Source organism: Oncorhynchus mykiss, chromosome 3, assembly GCF_057628025.1.
Source record: "Oncorhynchus mykiss isolate SJ-2025 chromosome 3, ASM5762802v1, whole genome shotgun sequence".
Taxonomy (NCBI): Eukaryota; Metazoa; Chordata; class Actinopteri; order Salmoniformes; family Salmonidae; genus Oncorhynchus; species Oncorhynchus mykiss.
The window spans coordinates 35,199,586-35,222,918 of NC_143024.1; the positions used below are offsets into that span (position 1 = coordinate 35,199,586).

The 23,333-nt window shown below is 41.2% G+C and overlaps 1 pseudogene across 2 annotated transcripts; it reads left to right on the plus strand.

Annotated features, from left to right (window-relative positions):
• Window positions 1–302: 302 nt before the first annotated feature.
• Window positions 303–22,845, plus strand: LOC110514708 (leucine-rich repeat and immunoglobulin-like domain-containing nogo receptor-interacting protein 1 pseudogene; annotated as a pseudogene). Of its 2 annotated transcripts, none has more exons than XR_016494590.1 (3): window positions 303–618; window positions 19,140–19,256; window positions 19,363–22,839. The product of XR_016494590.1 is annotated as a leucine-rich repeat and immunoglobulin-like domain-containing nogo receptor-interacting protein 1 pseudogene, transcript variant X1 (transcript). The 2 variants fall into 2 exon arrangements; XR_016494591.1 differs by lacking the exon at window positions 303–618 and adding an exon at window positions 14,939–15,270 and having other exon boundaries at window positions 19,363–22,845.
• The last annotated feature ends 488 nt before the right edge of the window (window positions 22,846–23,333 follow it).

The window sequence follows — 23,333 nt, forward strand, 5'->3', positions numbered from 1 at the left end:
ATGGGCTCTCCAACTGAACCCTGAAGGGGATGAATTTAGTCTGTGATTGCCCTATAGTTTTTTATTTCTATATATGTATTTATTTTCTATACAGCTGGTGTCTTGCCTATGGTAGCCTACAATGAACTCGTTCTTACACACTTGGTCGTTGCACTATGTCCTCATGGACAAGGGTTCCATTCATGTAGTTGACTGGTTCGTTGATGTACATCAATAGGCTACTTTCCTCCAGTTCGCTTGAGGTAATTCTGATATTTTTCTGTGGGATGCAATTGCGACTCGAGCAAGAGCGTCACTACCACGCAGAAGAGCACAAGCAGGGCAAGAAGGCGGGCTTTCGATAGCGTCAGAAGAGAATAAAGTAGTCGACCTAAATTATTTTCCGTAGCGTAATTATCCTACCCCAGAGGGTGGTGCAGTAGTCAGAATAAATTAATGAAGGAGGACAAATTAAATTGTGTAAGGTCTCAAGGCATATGTTTTAAATTCTTGTAAAACATGATAAATCAACCAGCAACCGACACGAAAAGCTTAGGCGAGAAGGAACCCGAACGTTTGGAGTTGTGCGTAAAATATGGACATGTTTTACTATCAACGTTTTATTGAAGTCATTAGCTGGTGAGTTTTCGATCATTGTATACAAATTTCAGTGTACATTTTAAATTGTGTAACCCCAATTGATTTTGCAATTGTGTTTTTATATCAGACATTTCATAGGCTACTGATTTACCAATCTGCATTGTTGGCTACTTGTCAATAATATGAACCAAGCACCTGTGGGCAGCAATATTTTGTACAGGAGCGGACTTGTGTTGTCGCCCTTTGGCGTCTATTGATTTATGGGTCAGCCTAATTCAGACCCCATGTAATAGTTTTTATGGTCAACGTGGGCTTCTGGACAGAGATCAGCTCAAACGAGTTCTTGACATGGCTTTCGACTTTAATCCCACAATAAGTGCCAAAATGGTGACTGTGATTTCCATTTTATTCCTTTGACTCAACATTTGAACAGGTCCACAACCTAATATGGAAGTAACAAAAACACAAACGTAATATTAATAAATATACAAAAATACAGTACCTGGGTTGGCTAGGCTATATTGTCAAAGAAGCAAAGTCTAGACACCTGGATTTATCTTCCAATGTAAGTATGCAGAATGCAAAGTTTTTCCGGTCGTGACAATATATTGGTATATATATTTAAAGCAATCCTGATTGAGCCTGGTAAATGTTCTTATCATTTAGAATACGTTGGATGAGCCAATTATATAAATATCCATTAAAACGTATAATTAGATAATTAGACGTTTATGATAGATTTTCACCTTCATAATTGATTTTTATCTGCAGCCTGATAAATTAAAATTAAAATTTCAATTATAATTCATCAAGGGAGAGAGAAAGATACAATAATGTTATCCAGTTTGTAGATTTTTTTTGTACGTTTTTTTTCCCCAGCCAGAGAGAAGGCGCTTATCACAGAAGAAGGAGAATATCACAACAATGAAGTGCGACTGGCAAAGCAGAGTGCCAAAGAGTACCTTTTGGTGACTGGCCAAATAGGCACTTTAATCAGGAGGTGCTTTATGCACAGGAAGTATTTCAGTATCCTTGTTAGGGAAATGATTTATCCTGACTTTTAATTATCAACCTGACCTGATCTGGGTCAAGCAAGAAAATATTTTTCATCAGTGCCTTCTTTGTTTTGCTTGGTCGTCATTACTGAAATGTAAATGGACTTGTTCTTAATTTCAAAGTTATGTGAGGTAGGGCTGTTTATACAGTCCCAACAGTCCAGGGATGAGAATATATTTCGACAGGTTGCTCAGCTGCAGCTTTTAGCTTCATCTGCAGTCCTTAATAGCAGGCTTAGTTAAAAGCATTGGGGCAAGGTCACGCGGTAACGGAGTCACACTCCCACTATAAAAACGGCCATATCTTTTTAATATGTGTCATGGAGCCATATGGGAGTCTTTAAATGCATACAATTAAGATGTATTATTTCGTTTCTGGGCAGGTGTGACTCCATCAAGCACTAATCTATTTTTTTGCATTAAATATATATTTGAACAATTACTTGTTAGTATTGCACTAACTAGTATGGCACTAAAAAAATGATATATACACACACACACACACAATTGTTAAAGATACAATATGTAACATTTTGGGTGACCTGACCAAATTCACATAGAAGTGCAGGTTATAGATCTATCATTCACAATGAAAGCAAGTCTAAGAAGCGGTAGATCTGTTCTATATGTGTTTCCCATTCATTAAATTTAGTTTTTGTGTCTTTTACTTTCGGTTTTGTATACCAGCTTCAAACAGCTGAAAATACAATATTTTTGGTTACTGAAAAGATATCTCACAGAGGTTTAGATGGTACAGTAATTCTCTATATATTACTTGCTTTCTCACATAAACTAAAATAAGGCAAACTATTAAAATTTTAGCAACCAGGAAATGGCAGAACGATTTCTGCATATTGCACCTTTAAGATCTGGCCCCAATTATTTAAAAAAAAATATGCCCATTTTTGTAGTGGGAGTGTGACCCCTCTACCGCATGACCTTGCCCTTTGAACCTGGAAGAATGCGCCACAGATCCTTGCACACTTTCATCCATTCTGCTCCAATTTGACTCTTACAGTCCAGGGGATTAACATCAAGGCAATTCCACTGTAAAATAATGTTGGTGAGATGATATTTCACTTTAATAGTATGCCAAACATAAAACATTGATTTCAAGGTTAAACAAACCACACTACTCGATGCACAAAGACTACTTTCATCAATTTCCACAGAACATTTTACAAAAATACTTTTACTCGAAGAACAGTACAGATGTAAAGTTTGGTAACAAAATGACAGTGAAATCTCCATCAGTGTTTTATGTGACCACGTTGTCCAAAAACGACTCTGAATTAAGATTCAAAGATGTCTGCAGAAATAATGGGTGTCAGCTATGATATACTATATCTACAAAAGTATCTAGACACCCCTTAAAATTTGTGGATTCGGCTATTTCAGCCATACCCGTTGCTGACAGGTGTATATAATAGAGCACACAGCCATTCAATCTCCATATACAAACATTGGCAGTAGAATGGCCTTACTGAGGCGCTCAGTGACTTTCAACGTGGCACCGTCATAGGATGCCACCTTCGAAACAAGTCAGTTTGTTTCTGACCTGCTAGAGCTACCTCAGTCTACTGTAAGTGCTTGTTTTGGGAAGTGGAAACGTCTAGGAGCAACAACGGCTCAGCCGCAAAGTGGTAGGCCACACAAGCTCTAGGAACGGGACCACCGAGTGCTGAAGTGCGTAGCGTGTAAAAATTGCCTGTCCTCGGTTGCAAAACCCACAACCGATTTCCAAACTGCCTCTGGAAGCAAAGTTAGCACAATAACTGTTTGTCAGGAGCTTCATGAAATGTGTTTCTATGGGCGAGCAGCCACACACAAGCCTAAGATCACCATGCGCAATGCCAAGCGTTGCCTGGAGTGGTGTAAAGCTTACCGCCATTGGAATCTGGAGCAGTGGAAACGCGTTCTCTGGAGTGATGAATCACGCTTCACCATCTGTCAGTCCGACAGATGAATCTGGGTTTGGCGGATGCCAGGAGTACTCTACCTGTCCCAATGCATAATTCTAACGGGTGGAGTTGGAATAATGGTCTGGGGCTATTTTTAGTGTTTCAGGCTAGGCCCCGTAGTTCTAGTGAAGATAAATCTTAACGCTGCAGCATACAATGACATTCTAGATGATTCTGTGCTTCCAACTTTGTGGCAACAGTTTGGGGAAGGCCCTCTCCTGTTTCAGCATCACAATGCCACTGTGCACAAAGCGCGGTCCGTACAGAAATGGTTTGTCGAGATCGGTGTGGAAGAACTTGACTGGCCTGCACAGAGCCCTGACCTCAACCCCACCGAACACCATTGGCATGAATTGGAACACAGACTGCGAGCCAGGCCTAATCGGCCAACATCAGTGCCCAAACTCATTAATGCTCTTGTGGCAGAATGGAAGCAAGTCCCTGAAGCAGTGTTCCAACATCTAGTGGAAAGCCTTCCCAGAAGAGTGGAGGCTGTTATAGCAGCAAAGGTGGGACCAACTCCATATTAATGCCCATGATTTTGAAATGAGATGTTTGACGAGCAGGTGTCCACATACTTTTGGTCATGTAGTGTATGACACCTTGAGTTTGAAAAAAATATATACATATTTTGGTTATTGAATTACAGTGAAGTGGATTAACACACGGTAACAGAATGATGGTAACAGAATGACATCGTGTGTCCTTGATCTGTACTGTAGACAGGTTAACTGACATCACAAAAACAATGCAAACGCTTTACTGGGGCAGAAGGCGGTGTGTTGTTGTGATTCTGGATGACCAGATAGCTAGCAGCAATGATAAGAAGCTGCCATGTGGGGAGTCGTTTCAGCTACTTTTATGTTGTTCTTGATACCATGTCTTGTTTTAAGGTGTTTTGACTAATTTCCTGTCAATGCTAATATGGCAAATATGTGCTAGCTAGCTAATCAACAACTGTAACGATGTATTTGAAGGACAAGTTCTCATTCTGCAAATGTATTTCTTTTCAATAAACATTGGAGATGAAATATATACTAAACAAAAATATAAACACAACATGCAACAATTTCAAAGAATTTAAGGATATCAGTAAATTGAAATAAATATATTAAGCCCTAATCTAACATGACTGGGAATACAGATATGCATCTGTTGGTCACAGATACCTTAAAAAAAAGATAGGGGTGTGGATCAGAAAACCAGTCCGTATCTGGTGTGACCCCCATTTGCCTCATGCAGAGCGACATCTCCGTCACATAGAGTTGATCAGGCTGTTGATTGTGGCCTGTTGTTCCACTCCTCTTCAATGGCTGTGCGAAGTTGCTGGCTATTGGTGGAAACTAGAACACGCTGTTGTACATGTCAATCCAGAGCATCCCACACATGCTTAATGGGTGACATGTCTGCTGAGTATGCAGGCCATGGAATAACTGGGACATTTTCAGCTTCCAGGAATTGTGTAGAGATCCTTGCGACAGTACATTATCATGCTGAAACATTAGGTGATGTCTGCGGATGAATGGCATGACAATTGGCCTCAGGGTTGAAATTGCCACTGATAAAATGCAATCGTTTTTGTTGTCCATAGCTTATGCCTGCCCATACCATAACCCCACTCCCACCATGGGGTACTCTGTTCACAATGTTGACATCAGAAAACTGCTCGCCCACACGACGCCATACACGTTGTCTGCGCTTGTGAGGCTGGTTGGACGTACTGCCAAATTCTCAAAAATTATGTTGGAGGCGGCTTTTGGTAGAGAAATTAACATTAAATTATCTTGCAACAGCTCTGGTGAATATTCCTGCAGTCAGCATGCCATTTGCAAAACCTGAGACATCTGTGACATCGTGTTGTTACAAAACTGCACATTTTAAAGTGGCCTTTTATTGTCCCGAGCACAAGGTGCACCTGTGCTGTAGACAATGCTGTTTAATTAGCTTCTTGATTTGCCACACCTGTCAGGTGAATGGATTATCATGGCAAAGGAGAAATGCTCACTAACAGGGATGTAAACAAATTTGTGCACAACATTTCAGAGAAATAAGCTTTTTGTACATATGAAACATTTCTGGGATCTTATATTTCAAATCAAATTTGACTTGTCACATGCGCCCCGAATACAACCGGTGTAGACCTTACTGTGAAATGCTTACTTACAAGCCCTTAACCGACAATGCCGTTCAAGAATTACAGTTAAAAAAAATTTTACCAAAAAATCTAAAATCTAATCAATCAAAAAGTAACATAAGAAATGTACATAACAATAACGAGGCTATATACAGGGGGTACAAAGTCAATGTGTGTGGGGTACAAGGTTAGTCCAGGTAATTTGTAAAGTGACTATGCATAGATAATAAACAATGAGTAGCAGCAGTGTATAAACAATGTCAACTTGTGAAACACGTTGCATTGATATTTTGGTTCAGTGTAGTTTACATGCTGTCAACAATCTAAGCCAACCCCCGTCTGTTTTGCCCCATAGTTGTGCACGTGCCAGTTTTGATTCTAAACAACCAACCATTCTATACAGAATTGCATAATTATGGATGATGTTTACTGAATAGGTACGCAAATTTAGAACATTTTTGTTATTCTACACTGGCTATTATTACCCCCAGTTGGTAAGGGTAGTCAACAACACGTCTGCCACGCTGATCCTCAACACTGGGGCCCCCCATGGGTGTGTACTTAGACCCCTCCTGTACTCCCTGTTCACCCACAACTGTATGGCCAAACACGACTCCAACACCATCATTAAGTTTGCTGATGACACAACAGTAGTAGGCCTGATCACCGACAACAATGAGACAGCCTATAGGGAGGTCAGAGAACTGGCAGTGTGGTGCCAGGACAACAACCTCTCCCTCAATGTGAGAAAGACAAAGGAGCTAATCGTGGACTACAGGAAAAGGCGGGCCGAACAGGCCCCCATTAACATCGATGGGGCTGTAGTGGAGAAGGTTGAGAGGTTCAAGTTCCTTGGTGTCCACATCACCAACGAACCATCATAGTCCAAACACACCAAGACAGTCGTGAAGAGGGCACGACAACACATTTTCCCCCTCAGGAGACTGAAAAGATTTGGCATGGGTCCCCAGATCCTCAAAAAGTTCTACAGCTGCACCATCGAGAGCATCCTGACCGGTTGCATCACTGCCTGGTATGGCAACTGCTCGGCATCTGACCGTAAGGCGCTACAGAGGGTAGTGCATACGGTCCAGGACATCACTGGGGCCAAGCTTCCTGCCATCCAGGACCTATATAATAGGCGGTGTCAGAGGAAAGCCCAAACAATTGTCAGAGACTCCAGTCACCCAAGTCATAGACTATTTTCTCTGCTACGGTAAGCGGTACCGAGTGCCAAGTCTAGGACCAAAAGGCTCCTTAACAGCTTCTACCCCCAAGCCACAAGACAGCTGGACAATTAATCAAATGGCCACCGGACTATTTACATTGACACCCCCCCCTCCATTTGTTTTGTACACAGCTGCTACTCGTTGTTTATTATCTATGCATAGTCACTTCACCCCTACCTACATGTACAAATTACCTCGACCAACCTGTACCCCCACACATTGACTCAGTACCGGTACCCCCTGTATGTGGCCTCGTTATTGTTATTTTTTTGTTACTTAATTATTATTTTTTTTACTTAAGTTTATTTTGTAAATATTTTCTTAACTCTTCTTGAACTGCGCTGTTATTTAAAACTTCTATGACAACAGCCAGTGAAAGTGCAGGGCACCAAATTCAAAACAACAAATCTCATAATGAAAATTCCTCAAACATACATGCGTCTTATACCGTTTTTAAAGGTAATCTTGTTGTTAATCCCACCACAGTGTCCAATTTCAAATAGGCTTTACAGCGAAAGCACCACAAATGATTCTGTTAGGTCACCACCAAGCCAAAGAAAAACTCTGCCATTTTTCCAGACAAAGAGAGGAGTCACAAAAAGCACAAATAGAGAGAAAATTAATCACTAACCTTTGATGATCTTCATCAGATGACACTCATAGGACTTCATGTTACACAATACGTGTATGTTTTGTTTGATAACATTTATATTTATATAAACAAAATCTGAGTTTACATTGGTGCGATACGTTCACTCGTTCCAAAAACATCTGGTGATTTTGCAGAGATCATTTGACAGAAATACTCATTACACATGTCGATGAAAATTCAAGTGTTAGACATGGATATACACCTCTCCTTAATACAACCGCTGTGTCAGATTTAAAAAAAACTTTACGGAAAAAGCAAACCATACAATAATTTGAGACAGTGCTCAGAAAACAAATAAAAATTTCCCCCCATGTTGGAGTCAACAGAAATCAGAAATTACATTATAAATATTCCCTTACTTTTGATGATCTTCATCAGGATGCACTCCCATGAATTGCAGTTCCAGAATAAATGCTTGATTTGTTCGATAATGTCCATTATTTATGTCCAAGTAGCTACTTTTGTTAGGGCGTTAGGTACACATATCCAAACGCTCGTGCAGGTCAGGCATAACATCGGACAAAAACTTCAAAAAGTTATATTACAGGTCGTTGAAACATTTCAAATTAAGTATAGAATCAATCTTTAGGATTTTTTTTACCATAAATCTTCACTAATGTTCCAACCGGAGAATTGCTTTGTGTGTAGAGAATCCATGGAACGCAGGTCGCTATCATGTGAAATGCGCGCGACCAGGAAATGGCTCTCTGCCAGTAACCTAACTCATTCAGCTCTTATTCAGCCCCACATCACAGTAGAAGCCTCATTCAAGTTTCTAAAGACGGTTGACATCTAGTGGAAGCCCTAGGAAGTGCAACTTCATCCATATCCCACTGTGAATTCAATAGGGGATGGGTTGAAAATCGACCAATCTAAGATTTCTCACTTCCTGTTTGGAGTTCTGTTATACTCACAGACATCATTCAAACAGTTTTAGAAACTTCAGAGTGTTTTCTATCCAATACTAATAATAATATGCATATATTAGTAACTGGGACTGAGGAGCAGGCCGTTTACTCTGGGCACCTTTCATCCAAGCTACTCAATACTGCCCCTGCCGCCATAAGAAGTTTTAAGGGCTTATAAGTAAGCATTTCACAGTAAGGTCTTGTTGTATTCGGCGCATGTGACAAATAAAATTTGATTTGATTAAAAATTTGTGTGTGTGTGTGTGTGTGTGTGCTATTGATAAACAACTCTTGCATTCTCGCCAGTCAATGCATCCATATGACCCATCAAATATTTGGCCTTCCCAGCTAGCACATTTGGTTCCTTGGAAGTTGTGGGAACTACTGTTTTTGGTTTCACATTGGTTGTTGGAATGAAGCCATGTGTTTCCTGACTGGTAAAACATAACTTAAAAAAAAACAACATTTTAATGTTCTGCTAACAGAAGTTAACATTTCGGCTGTTCTAAGAACACTTATTTTACAGTAGGTTACAGGTAGATTCTGAGATTCTGATGTTTTACTCTGGTACCTTGAAAGCTTTCCTGGGTGGTTTTACTGAAGCTCTGTGAACGGCGATTATAGTTCATTTGGAGGTACTTGAATAACTTCTTTAAAACTTTCACAGAATTTTTCAATAAGACTTTTAATAAACTGCTATCTTATTTTAGGTTAGGTTTTTGAACTCCAAGCACAGATTGAACACATTGAACCTATAATCTTCTGTTGTTTTCCATGGAATTAGTCCACTGCGCCACCAGGATGGAGGTAGCATGACATGTTTGTTTATGCAAACAAAACTGTTCATTTTAGTCTATTCAAACAGACCCCATTTCAAAGGAAACAAGCACTTCTTAAGGTGCGCTCATTAAGATCTGGCCACTAAGTTGGCACAGCCAATGCACCTGAACACACTTAAAGAGAGAGGATATAGATCATTTTGTTGATGCTGAGAACGGAATGTAAATGTTTTTAAATTAAATTCTTAGAACATTCTCTAACGTTACTAATGTTTTCTTGTGGTTTTTATGGAAATAACAATTTGAAAACATTCACAATGGACAACCACACTCTCATCAAACTCTAAGAAACATATGGTTCTCAGAACATTATGTGCTAGCTGGGTTTGTACCCACAATGCATCACTATTGACCAGACCAAATCTGTACCAATCATAGACATTTATGTTTCAAGTTTGGACATCACAGTACAGCACAGTGCAGCACATATTAGAATAAAGTACAGTATAGTACAGTACAATAGAGTAAATTATACTGTACTCTACTCTAGTGTGCTCTACTGTACTAAACTATACTGCATTTTACTGACTTCTGTACTGTGCTGCACTGTGCTGTCCAAACTTGTGAAACAGACATATATGATTGGTTCAGATTTGGGCTGACTAAATTTCAACTGCTTTTCAACATCCATGGACGTCCGGTGTCGCTCAGTGCTCAGTGGGTGGGGGTGGGTGGGGGTGGGGGGGGGGGGGGGGGGGTTACACTAAATGGAAAGAGAGGTGGCACATGGGTAGATGTCAGTAAGAGGTGGTTTAACTAGATTGTTTTCAAACTCTTGCTTTGACCACCACTTGACAGAAAGAAAACAGTTGTGAGCTGAACATAACAGTATGCCAGTGGAAGGGAGGACAGTAGCAGGTGACCCAACTGTGGTTTCTGACTACTATGAATTCCCATTGTAGCCATTCAGTTGCAGTCAGTCTGTTACAGATTTTTTGGTTATTCTTTTAACGGTTTGTTAACAGAATAATGAGTTTTAATCACTTAATAAATTATGAACGAAATTGTTATTAGTAAAAACACAAAACTAATTGGTTGGTCTACCGTTACTTGTTATGTGAACTTTCATAATCCTCCCTCATGAGGGAGAGAAATTAGGAAATATCTTTAAAGATATGTGGGTTTTTGGTAACTGAATGATACTAGGCAATATTTCTTAAACTTAGAGAAGGCAAATTGTTAATAAAAAAAAAAAATTCTAATACCTTTTAAGACTTTTTCTGCTAGATGTTTTCTAAGACCCCTTTTCCATCTGTTTGACCAGAAATCAAAGCCTTTGTTTATTCCTAATTTATACCATGGACAATGGTGGACAATTTATTTCCCCCCAGAAATATTGACTCTCGTAGGTTTCATTTCACACCAAATTTGATGTGCTCCTATTAACTTCACATGTGAATGCTCATAGGGCTTTTTACATGGAACTGCCCATCACTAGTATTGGAGAGTTGGTTTAAAAACCTGTTTATGGAGGATAATGCATTCTGTTCACACCAACTCTGTGCTGGGTTGACAATTTCAAAGGATTGTTTCTGTCATTCTCTTTTTTTTATGCCATTTCAGTAGCCTCAAACAAGACCCATTTGGAAGGATTGTGCATAAACATTATGCATACATAATAAAAGTCACAATATGAAGATTTAAATGGCAATACCCTTGGGCTCATGTGAAACCAACAAATTACTTATTTTCGCAATTGCAGTGGTTATGAGAGACTGTGCTAAAGGACTAGGACTAATGTTTATGCATGTTTTCATTCTACCTTTTAATTTGATTAAGTTGCTGTAGTGTTTCTGCATATCAGAGGACTTATTAAACGAATCAATGATGTAAACACAACATCACAGCACTATAATAAAACCTCATTGTTAATTTCCCAACCAATCTATTTGAGCAAAATGAAGCATGGTTGAAAAACCTGCATACTTACTCTGAGGTCACAAGGAAATGGACACGGTGTCTCTTTGCCTTTCTTTGATGATGTATTCTTTCAGACTCAACCGCGGTTATCACATTTATTGGATGAGATAACAGCCCCAGTATGTGCCGTACCCAGAGAGGACAGTATGTGCATTCCATTAGCGTTCCACATGATTGGACCAACGCTATAGCTTTAGCACCACCATAGCTGTTTACCTTTATTGGAATCAAGTTAGGATTGTGGCTGGCTCTGATCAGATTAGCAAGCAGCCCGGTAAGTGTGCCAAAAGGGAAAAGCTCCACCTGTCCAGTGGTGTGTGGAGGATTATGTAGTGTAGTTGCTTTTCTGTAAAAAAAAAAAAAAAACGCAACCCGTAACAAACTGTTGTGGCTCTCTTTCAAGAGGTTGATCTCTTTGTCCTCTCAAAGCTGTTTTGGAATAGTGAAAGCACAGAGGGTATGCTGAAAATGGAAGGCCATTCTAATGAAAGTGTAGCCTAAAGGAGACCTTGTAACAGGCCCAATGTAACCCAAGAATGGTACAATTGGCCGCTGTTATATATTCTTGGTATACTCCCCATAGGCGGAAAGTTTCCTGACTGCTGAAGTCCACCTTCAGAAGAATCAAGTACCTTTTTTTAAAGCGTGCTTGCTGGAATCCTTGTTTACCATCCATCTACTCCTGTCAGACATGGTTCTTTCTCTCATTGTACCTCGTTGGATTCAATCTGTCAATACTATTAACTAAAACGACCTCATTCGGCATGTCACATCAGTGCTGCACTGAAACCAATTATCTTTTCTCATTTATTTGTGCTATTATTAATTTTGCAGACAGTGCACTTTGTGCGAGCAGTGACTTAACTGACTGCCTTGATAAAGAATTATAATATAGTGCACCCTGCAATACGACGGAACACTGTCTCTGGTACCAGATTGATTTGAGTGGGCTGTCATAGTGACCCACTTCTGCCTCTGCCTGTGAGAAAGAGTGAGCGTGTAAATACAAACATATTCAGAGCGCACACACGCGTACACACACACATAATGCATAACGCCTAACCCTAAGCATCCCGACGCAGACACACATTCCACCATACAAAGACCAGAAACTCTCCAAAACCCACAGATATTTAAGTTGCAAATACACACAAAAGGCATTTGTATAAAACACATTAAATCCAGATGAAACAAATGCAATTGCAAATGTGGGCACAGTGTCACACAGTTAATATAATCATATTTGTCACAGTTGCAAGCTTACAGCCAGACAAACATACTCTTCTTTATGGCTTCCCTATATGCTTAGTGTAATGCAATTACACAATCTATCTAACGTAGGTCTACACACACACACACACACACACTGCAATATTATTGAGGTATACGTTGTCTTTACAAAATGTTTTAAAGTGATTGAATCAGAAATGGCTTGCTTGACTTGAGGTTGTTTACGAGCCCTTTCTCCTTTCCCTGGCAGACCCAATGGCAAAAAAAAATCTGGCATTCTGAAGAGCACTGCTATTCTCTCCCCCTCAGCCTAGCAGCTGTTCTGCTCACAAACCTTTTAATACACGCTTGTAGAACTCTGGTGCATATCACAGAGGCTGGTACACAGGGGCAGGTGCCAGGAGCAATAAACAATGTCTTTCTAGCACATAAAAACATACAGATATACACACTGAGACACTTTCAACAGAGTGGATGCACACACCCGGGCCCCCTGGTCCGTGCTGTTGTTTAATTTCAGCCATCTTAATTGGTCTAAGAATAGCACTTAGACAAGTGTCAAAGTGCAGCCTGGCTTACACTGTGCATTCTATTTCTAACCCCATGGTGATTTAGAGAGTGACCAATGTGGGGAGGGGAGGAAAAGTCTGCCAGGGTGTCTGTTTTGAGGACTGACTTCAATACAATGAATGAACACAAGACAAGACTGTTCTCGTACCACTTCAAAACAATGAATCACATTAAAAAACAGATCAAACTTAGTTTGGGGTTGTTGTTTTGCTCTGTTTCTGCTGTGGGTCATGTCAAAATGAGAAGGAGGCTCATGAGCCACAGTTTTGGTTACCTAAAGTCATTCCATGGAGTCAGTAATGGGGATTCTGTAGCTAGGCAAGGTCACTGTTTTGACACTCAGAATGTTCTGACATCTGTCCACAGTTTGATGTAACACGATGACAGCTGAGCGGACTTGATGAGTTTTATGTGATGGTGGGGGAGAGCTGAGTGGCAAAGTCCAAATGTTTGAAAGAATTAAGCAACAGTGGGATCCAACCCAAACACCAAACATGGTTTGTGGATCTGCCATGGGATTGTCTGAGTGGATGTTACATCAGGTTGGCTATGAGATTGTTTGCATTTGGCGTTGTGGTTGTCTGTTAGATAAGAGCTGGCCACTGCACAGGTTTGGACGGTGGGTTTTGGTGTTATGCAAAAGTTTTACATATCGGCCAGTCAGGCATTTTGCCATCAACTGTCCAGTTAAAAACAATAGCAAACCGAATACCCACCCAGGACAGACTTCATTCAACACCTTCCTCAACAACTATTTCAATTGGAACAATACTTGAAATAGTATTCTATTTTTACCCGTAAGAATGTACTTAGCATAAATGCAAAGGAAAATGATACCGTGTGACTGTGGAATCCAAAGTGGGTGAAGTCTAGGTTCCTGACCCAGGGTCTGGTCACTTTGTGACCACTAGGTCAGGACCATTGGCTGCAATCTAGCTTCATGGTGTATGCATGGACATACAGTACCAGTCAAAAGTTCGGACACACCTACTCATTCAAGGGTTTTTCTTTATTTTTTAAAACTATTTTCTGCATTGTAGAAAAATAGTGAAGACATCAAAACTATGAAATAACACACATAGAATCATGTAGTAACCAAAAAAAGTGTTAAACAAATCAATATTTTTTTAATATATTTGAGATTCTTGATGACATCTTTGCACACTCTTGGCATTCTCTCAACCAGCTTCACCTGGAATGCTTTTCCAACAGACTTGAAGGAGTTCCCAGATATGCTGAGCACTTGTAGGCTGCTTTTCCTTCACTCTGCGGTTTTTGCGACTGCACTTGAAGAAACTTTAAAAGTTCTTGAAATTTTCCCGGATTGACTGACCTTCATGTCTTAAAGTAATGATGGACTGTCATTTCTCTTTACTTATTTGAGCCGTTCTTGCCATAATATGGACTTGGTCTTTTACCAAATAGGACTATCTTCTGTATAGCACCCCTACCTTGTCACAACACAACTGATTGGCTCAAACGCATTAAAAAGGAAAACAATTCCACAAATTAATTTTGTGCCACCTGTTAAATGAAATGCATTCCAGGTGACTACCTCATGAAGCTGGTTAAAATAATGCCAAGAATGTGCAAAGTTGTTATCAAGGCAAAATCAAGGCAAAGAGTGGCTACTTTGAAGAATCTCAAATAGAAAATATATTTACATTTTTTTGGTTACTGCATGAATCCATATGTGTTATTTAATAGTTTGATGTCTTCACTATTATTCTACAATGTAGAAAATAGTAAAAATAAACTAACTCTTGAAGGAGTAAGTGTCCAAACTTTTGATTGGTACTGTAGAGCAGGAGGAATTCTATAACACTGTGGCTGGAGGCTCAACCTCTGACAGCCCTGCCTCATTCGGACCACCTAGCTTCTTGCCGTGATGTCATGCACCTGCCAGTCTCTGTCTCTCACAAGTCCACACTGAGGGATCAACACGGTTCATTTATGTTAGCTTGCACTATGGTGTTAGAATGGCTCAAGCAGTTCCAAGCGTCTGAGCTCAAGTGGATGGGTTGAGTCAGCCCTTCTAGTCGCTATAAGACCATTTTCGGGAATAGCAGGGATGAGACAAGCCACTCTGGGACTGATTTCAAGTTGGCCGGTCAGTAATAAGGCTGTGTCGAGAAAAGACAGAGTGAGAAAGTGTCTCTATGATGTTGGACTGAGAGACCGCAGCTCCCGCAGGTTTGACTGAGCTCAGCACTGTATATTTATAATATTGATGTATTAGACATCATATGCATATTCATTTGATATATTGGATTGTAGATTTTCAGCATTTTTAGAGTAGTATATGATATATTTTAGAAAGGGCATGAACAAAGAAATATGGTAACGGTAAATAATTGCAAGCTATATTGTACCCATATTTACTTGTATTTTGGTTTTAAGCAGTAGTTAAATCACAGCAATGGATCGGTCCATAGTCCTCCTTCATAAGTCTTGATGTGCCTGACAACACTTTGTCAGCTAGTGAATGTTTTCTTCAGTTGGATCTTGGGGCCAATTTTTCAAATGCAATGCCACAATTAGTAAGCTGATTGGATTCATTTACAAGATATCAGCAAAAACATGATTATGTCATCACATTGTGCCAGTTGGGGGAAATATATGTAGGCTATCACTTTTTACTTTTGTTTATTCAGGTTTTAACTTTTGATTAGTGGTGTAAAAAGTAAAGATACCTTAATAGAAAATGACTCAAGTAAAAGTAAAAGGCACACAGTAAATTTCTACTTGGGTAAAAGTCTAAAAGTATTTGGTTGAAAATATACTTAAGTATCAAAAGTAAAAGTATAAATTCCTTATATTAAGCAAACCAAATTGCACACTTTTCTTGTTTTTAAAATTTACGGATAGCCAGGGGCACACTCCAATATTCAGACGTCATTTACAAATGAAGCATGTGTCTTCAATGAGTCTGCCAGATCAAAGGCAGGGATGACCAGGGATGTTCTGTGCATGAATTGGACAATTTTCCTGTCCTGCTAAGCATTCAAAATGTAACAAGTACTTTTGGGTGTCAAGGAAAATGTATGGAGTAAAAAGTACTATATTTTGATGTATAAGTAGTCGAAAATATAAATAGTAAAGTACGGATACCCCCAAAAATGACTTACAGTGCCTTGCGAAAGTATTCGGCCCCCTTGAACTTTGCGACCTTTTGCCACATTTCAGGCTTCAAACATAAAGATATAAAACTGTATTTTTTTTGTGAAGAATCAACAACAAGTGGGACACAATCATGAAGTGGAACGACATTTATTGGATATTTCAAACTTTTTTAACAAATCAAAAACTGAAAAATTGGGCGTGCAAAATTATTCAGCCCCTTTACTTTCAGTGCAGCAAACTCTCTCCAGAAGTTCAGTGAGGATCTCTGAATGATCCAATGTTGACCTAAATGACTAATGATGATAAATACAATCCACCTGTGTGTAATCAAGTCTCCGTATAAATGCACCTGCACTGTGATAGTCTCAGAGGTCCGTCAAAAGCGCAGAGAGCATCATGAAGAACAAGGAACACACCAGGCAGGTCCGAGATACTGTTGTGAAGAAGTTTAATGCCGGATTTGGATACAAAAAGATTTCCCAAGCTTTAAACATCCCAAGGAGCACTGTGCAAGTGATAATATTGAAATGGAAGGAGTATCAGACCACTGCAAATCTACCAAGACCTGGCCGTCCCTCTAAACTTTCAGCTCATACAAGGAGAAGACTGATCAGAGATGCAGCCAAGAGGCCCATGATCACTCTGGATGAACTGCAGAGATCTACAGCTGAGGTGGGAGACTCTGTCCATAGGACAACAATCAGTCGTATATTGCACAAATCTGGCCTTTATGGAAGAGTGGCAAGAAGAAAGCCATTTCTTAAAGATATCCATAAAAAGTGTCGTTTAAAGTTTGCCACAAGCCACCTGGGAGACACACCAAACATGTGGAAGAAGGTGCTCTGGTCAGATGAAACCAAAATTGAACTTTTTGGCAACAATGCAAAACGTTATGTTTGGCGTAAAAGCAACACAGCTGAACACACCATCCCCACTGTCAAACATGGTGGTGGCAGCATCATGGTTTGGGCCTGCTTTTCTTCAGCAGGGACAGGGAAGATGGTTAAAATTGATGGGAAGATTGATGGAGCCAAATACAGGACCATTCTGGAAGAAAACCTGATGGAGTCTGCAAAAGACCTGAGACTGGGACAGAGATTTGTTTTCCAACAAGACAATGATCCAAAACATAAAGCAAAATCTACAATGGAATGATTCAAAAATAAACATATCCAGGTGTTAGAATGGCCAAGTCAAAGTCCAGACCTGAATCCAATCGAGAATCTGTGGAAAGAACTGAAAACTGCTGTTCACAGATACTCTCCATCCAACCTCACTGAGCTCGAGCTGTTTTGCAAGGAGGAATGGGAAAAAATGTCAGTCTCTCGATGTGCAAAACTGATAGAGACATACCCCAAGCGACTTACAGCTGTAATCACAGCAAAAGGTGGCGCTACAAAGTATTAACTTAAGGGGGCTGAATAATATTGCACGCCCAATTTTTCAGTTTTTGATTTGTTAAAAAAGTTTGAAATATCCAATAAATGTCGTTCCACTTCATGATTGTGTCCCACTTGTTGTTGATTCTTCACAAAAAAATACAGTTTTATATCTTTATGTTTGAAGCCTGAAATGTGGCAAAAGGTCGCAAAGTTCAAGGGGGCCGAATACTTTCGCAAGGCACTGTAAGTAGCACCTTAAAGTATTTTTACATAAGTACTTTACACCACTGCTTTGGATGTTGTCAATTTAGATTTAGCCTTTTGGTGTTTGAGGGCTAGATCTAAATGCAGTTGCAGTTACAACTAATGTTTTTGGCATTTGTGTCGGTATAAGAGTTAGTGCTTTAGTCAGTGCTTTAGTCGTCATCATCAGGATTAAAACTTTTAAAAGCATTCCCAAAATCTGATTTGCACCATAGTTGAATCACAAATGTTGCTGAAATGTATGTCATATTATATTTTATATATTTGTACTTAAAAGGACAGTTTGAGATTTTGGCAATTAAGCCTTTTTGTTCTACTTACCCAGAGTCAAATGAAAAAATGTATGTGTCTGTGTGCAGTTTAAAGGAAGTCAAAGGTAGTTTCTGGAGCTATTGCTTACTAGCGTTAGTGCAATGACTGGAAGTCTACAGTAGCTGCTAGCATTGTATCCATGAGTTCAACTGACTCTGGGTAAGTAGAAGAAAGGGCTTAAATGCCAAAGTGTTGAACTATCCCTTTTAATACAGTGTAGTTGAAAATGTTCCCTAATTTCTTGTCCTGCTTAATGAATTGAAAAGGAGCCTGCACAGTACGACAAAACCATTTTGTTTCTTGGGGTATGTACGATGTGCTCCTATGGGAATGTTAGACTATTCCCTACTCGACCTTCTCAACTTGGTCCTGTATAGCCTACGTGCGCACATCTGCCTTCGCATGTCACGTGTCACTGGCCCTGACCACAGATAGCCTGCCTAATACAGATGTCTGGCCAGGGGGCACAGCTCCCATCTGAACTGGCCTTCATCAGTGTTTTTAGAATCAGTGAGCATAGGTCTGGATGCACTAATGAGGATTTTGTTTTGTGCAGATCAAGATGGGGCACGGTCATGGGCGTGTGTTTCATTACCGTATCACTACCTTTTAGCCTGCAGCTTAGACTGAGGATATAAATTGCAGAGTAAAAGTGGTAAACAATGTATTATTTGGTAATCAATTAGTAGAGATGTTCTCTGTGTTAAACAGAGATGTAGGTCGATAGTAATTAGGACATCTGCTCTGAATAGTACCTTAATTATGCTCTGACGTTGATAATGTGGATTTTAAAAAAAAAACATGTTGTCTTGATTCCACTCTCAAATTCACCACTTTTGTTTTAGGTTTATCTCAAAATGTTAAACTCATGCTTTGTCCATAAATATAGCATTTGCAATCCATGATTTACAAATGCTACAAAGGATCCTTGCTTTTGTTTTTTGGGTGGGAGATTAATTCCTGTCTCTTTTGTCTCTCTAGGCCACTTGCAAGGACATGTTTTTCACAGAACATCATCTCTTATAGAAGACTTAACTCAAGTCTGATCCCAACTTGACCACCACTGGTTATGAAAACCTGCATCCTCACAGTAAATCGGTAAGTTCCTTAACAAATACTAAAATATATTCAGACCTTTGTTTTCATCTGTTATGGCATTGTGAGTTAGCATGACTGCTCATAACCTTTTTGTTTCCATTTTTAGGCAGGAGGCAAGATGTTTGTGGAGTCTGTTGTCAGATGGGGGGCATGGAGCATCTTGCTCCAGTGTGGATTATTGGGCGTGTCAGCAGGGGACTTCCCCTGGCCTTGCCCTGCCAGGTGTGTTTGTCGGCTTGAGACTTTAGAAGTTAACTGCTCTGACAAACAGCTGACTTCTGTGTCTGAGGGCTTCGCTAGTGGCACCCAGCGCATCAATTTATCTCGTAACAAGCTGAAGATGCTGGGTCGTCGCCAGTTCTTTGGCATGACCCAGCTAGAGGATCTGGACATTAGTGACAATGTCATTGCCATGATTGAAGTGGAGGCTTTCCAGGGCCTGCAGAACCTCAAGACCCTGTGTATTAGGAGCAATCGCCTCAAGATCATCTCTGTGGGGGTCTTCTCCGGACTGCCCAGCCTGCGCTTCCTGGACCTGAGTGAGAACGAGATCCTGGTCTTTCTGGACTTTACTTTCCGTGAGTTGGTGAGCCTTCACCAGCTGGAGGCTGGGGAGAATGACCTGGTGTTCATCTCCCAGCGGGCCTTTACCGGCCTGCAGAACCTGCAGGAGCTCAATCTGGACCGCAGCAACCTGACCTCCATCCCCACCGAGGCACTATCCCAGCTCCAGAGCCTGACTCGGCTGCGCATGATCCGCCTCACCATCTCGGCGCTGCCCAACAATGCCTTCCGCCGCCTGCATCGGCTGCGTAGCCTCGTCATCTCCCACTGGCCCTTGCTGGACAAGCTGGCCAGCAACAGCCTGATTGGCCTCAACCTCACCTCGCTGGTCATCAGCAGCTGCAATCTCAGTGCTGTCCCATACCAGGCACTGCGCCACCTGGTCTACCTGGGCTACCTGGACCTGTCCTACAACCCCATCACAGCCATCCAGGGTAACCTGCTGGGGGACCTGTTGCGGCTGCAGGAACTGCACCTGGCTGGGGGCAACCTGCTCCGCATCGAGCCAGGGGCCTTCAGGGGGCTGGCATACTTCCGTCTGCTCAACGTGACATCCAACCAGCTCAGCACACTGGAGGACAGTGCCTTCCACTCGGTGGGGAATCTGCAGGTCCTGCGGCTGGATGGAAACCCCCTGGCCTGCGACTGCCGACTACTCTGGGTGGTCCGCCGGCGACAGCGCCTGAACTTTGACGGTCGCCAACCCACCTGCTCCACACCGGACATGGTGCGAGAACGGGAATTCCGGGACTTCTCAGAGAAAGAGCTCCCGAGATTGTTCACCTGCCGGCAGGCCCGCATTGTAGACCGCAGATCCCAGGAGGTCAGGGTGGAGGAGGGCACTACGGTGCTCTTCTCCTGCAAGGCAGATGGTGACCCAATGCCCTCCTTTACCTGGTTGTCAGCCCAGCGGATTCCTCTCTCCACTACGGGGCGCATCAGGGTGTTGTCCAATGGGACTCTAGAGGTACGCTATGCCCAGGTTCAGGACAGCGGCACATACCAGTGCACGGCGGGCAACGCAGCTGGCAACGACAGCCTGTACGTCAGCCTCTATGTGAAGGGTTTCCCACGTAACCGCACCATGCCCTTTTTCACCGACGAAGGCTGGATAGAGTCCTCACACGCCCCTACTGCCAACTCCTCTGCCCAGGTGGCCAACCAGTACCCATTTGATGCCAAGACACTGATCATCGCCACCACCATGGGCTTCCTGTCCTTCCTCAGCTCAGTGGCTATCTGCTTCGTCTTCATGTTCTTCTGGAGCCAGAGCAAGGGGCAAATCAAACACACAGCCACCATCGACTATGTGCCCCGTACCTCAATGGGGGTAGGAGGAGGGGGAGGGGGAGGGGGTGGAGGGGATGCTGGCAAGTTCACCATGAAGCTTATCTAAGGTTATGTGGGAGAGAACTTGGGACACATTGACTGTGTCACCCCATGAGGGTGAAGGCTCTACAAGGACACAGGGCCACGGTCTGCCTTCAGAAAGCTAGATCCTCAGTGCACCCTTAACATACAGAAATTATACAGTGCCTTGCGAAAGTATTCGGCCCCCTTGAACTTTGCGACCTTTTGCCACATTTCAGGCTTCAAACATAAAGATATAAAACTGTATTTTTTTGTGAAGAATCAACAACAAGTGGGACACAATCATGAAGTGGAACAACATTTATTGGATATTTCAAACTTTTTTAACAAATCAAAAACTGAAAAATTGGGCGTGCAAAATTATTCAGCCCCTTTACTTTCAGTGCAGCAAACTCTCTCCAGAAGTTCAGTGAGGATCTCTGAATGATCCAATGTTGACCTAAATGACTAATGATGATAAATACAATCCACCTGTGTGTAATCAAATCTCCGTATAAATGCACCTGCACTGTGATAGTCTCAGAGGTCCGTCAAAAGCGCAGAGAGCATCATGAAGAACAAGGAACACACCAGGCAGGTCCGAGATACTGTTGTGAAGAAGTTTAAAGCCGGATTTGGATACAAAAAGATTTCCCAAGCTTTAAACATCCCAAGGAGCACTGTGCAAGCGATAATATTGAAATGGAAGGAGTATCAGACCACTGCAAGTCTACCAAGACCTGGCCGTCCCTCTAAACTTTCAGCTCATACAAGGAGAAGACTGATCAGAGATGCAGCCAAGAGGCCCATGATCACTCTGGATGAACTGCAGAGATCTACAGCTGAGGTGGGAGACTCTGTCCATAGGACAACAATCAGTCGTATATTGCACAAATCTGGCCTTTATGGAAGAGTGGCAAGAAGAAAGCCATTTCTTAAAGATATCCATAAAAAGTGCCGTTTATAGTTTGCCACAAGCCACCTGGGAGAGACACCAAACATGTGGAAGAAGGTGCTCTGGTCAGATGAAACCAAAATGTAACTTTTTGGCAACAATGCAAAACGTTATGTTTGGCGTAAAAGCAACACAGCTGAACACACCATCCCCACTGTCAAACATGGTGGTGGCAGCATCATGGTTTGGGCCTGCTTTTCTTCAGCAGGGACAGGGAAGATGGTTAAAATTGATGGGAAGATGGATGGAGCCAAATACAGGACCATTCTGGAAGAAAACCTGATGGAGTCTGCAAAAGACCTGAGACTGGGACGGAGATTTGTCTTCCAACAAGACAATGATCCAAAACATAAAGCAAAATCTACAATGGAATGGTTCAATAATAAACATATCCAGGTGTTAGAATGGCCAAGTCAAAGTCCAGACCTGAATCCAATCGAGAATCTGTGGAAAGAACTGAAAACTGCTGTTCACAAATGCTCTCCATCCAACCTCACTGAGCTCGAGCTGTTTTGCAAGGAGGAATGGGAAAAAATGTCAGTCTCTCGATGTGCAAAACTGATAGAGACATACCCCAAGCGACTTACAGCTGTAATCGCAGCAAAAGGTGGCGCTACAAAGTATTAACTTAAGGGGGCTGAATAATTTTGCACGCCCAATTTTTCCGTTTTTGATTTGTTAAAAAAGTTTGAAATATCCAATAAATGTCGTTCCACTTCATGATTGTGTCCCACTTGTTGTTGATTCTTCACAAAAAAATACAGTTTTATATCTTTATGTTTGAAGCCTGAAATGTGGCAAAAGGTTGCAAAGTTCAAGGGGGCCGAATACTTTCGCAAGGAACTGTGTATATATATATCTGATGACTTATCATCCTAAATATCTTGGAGAAGAAAATAATGAACAGTGGTTGTCTAGAAGCCAGTTTATTTAAACTATGTTGTCATTTAAAAAAAAATGGTGTCATTTTCTTTATTCAAGTATTTATTAAACATTACAATAACAGTGCTACAAAACGAATTTGCCGTTACTACATGATGATATGAAATATTATACATGTTCATGTGTATAAGGAATGCTCTTAAAGGGTCAAGGTTCGTTTCACTCATATCAGGTGTGCTTGGTGGATCTGATATACAGATATATAGTAAGTGTGGATATCATGTGTCAACTTGCCAATACAGGTCAACCAGGTCAACCAAGCATTG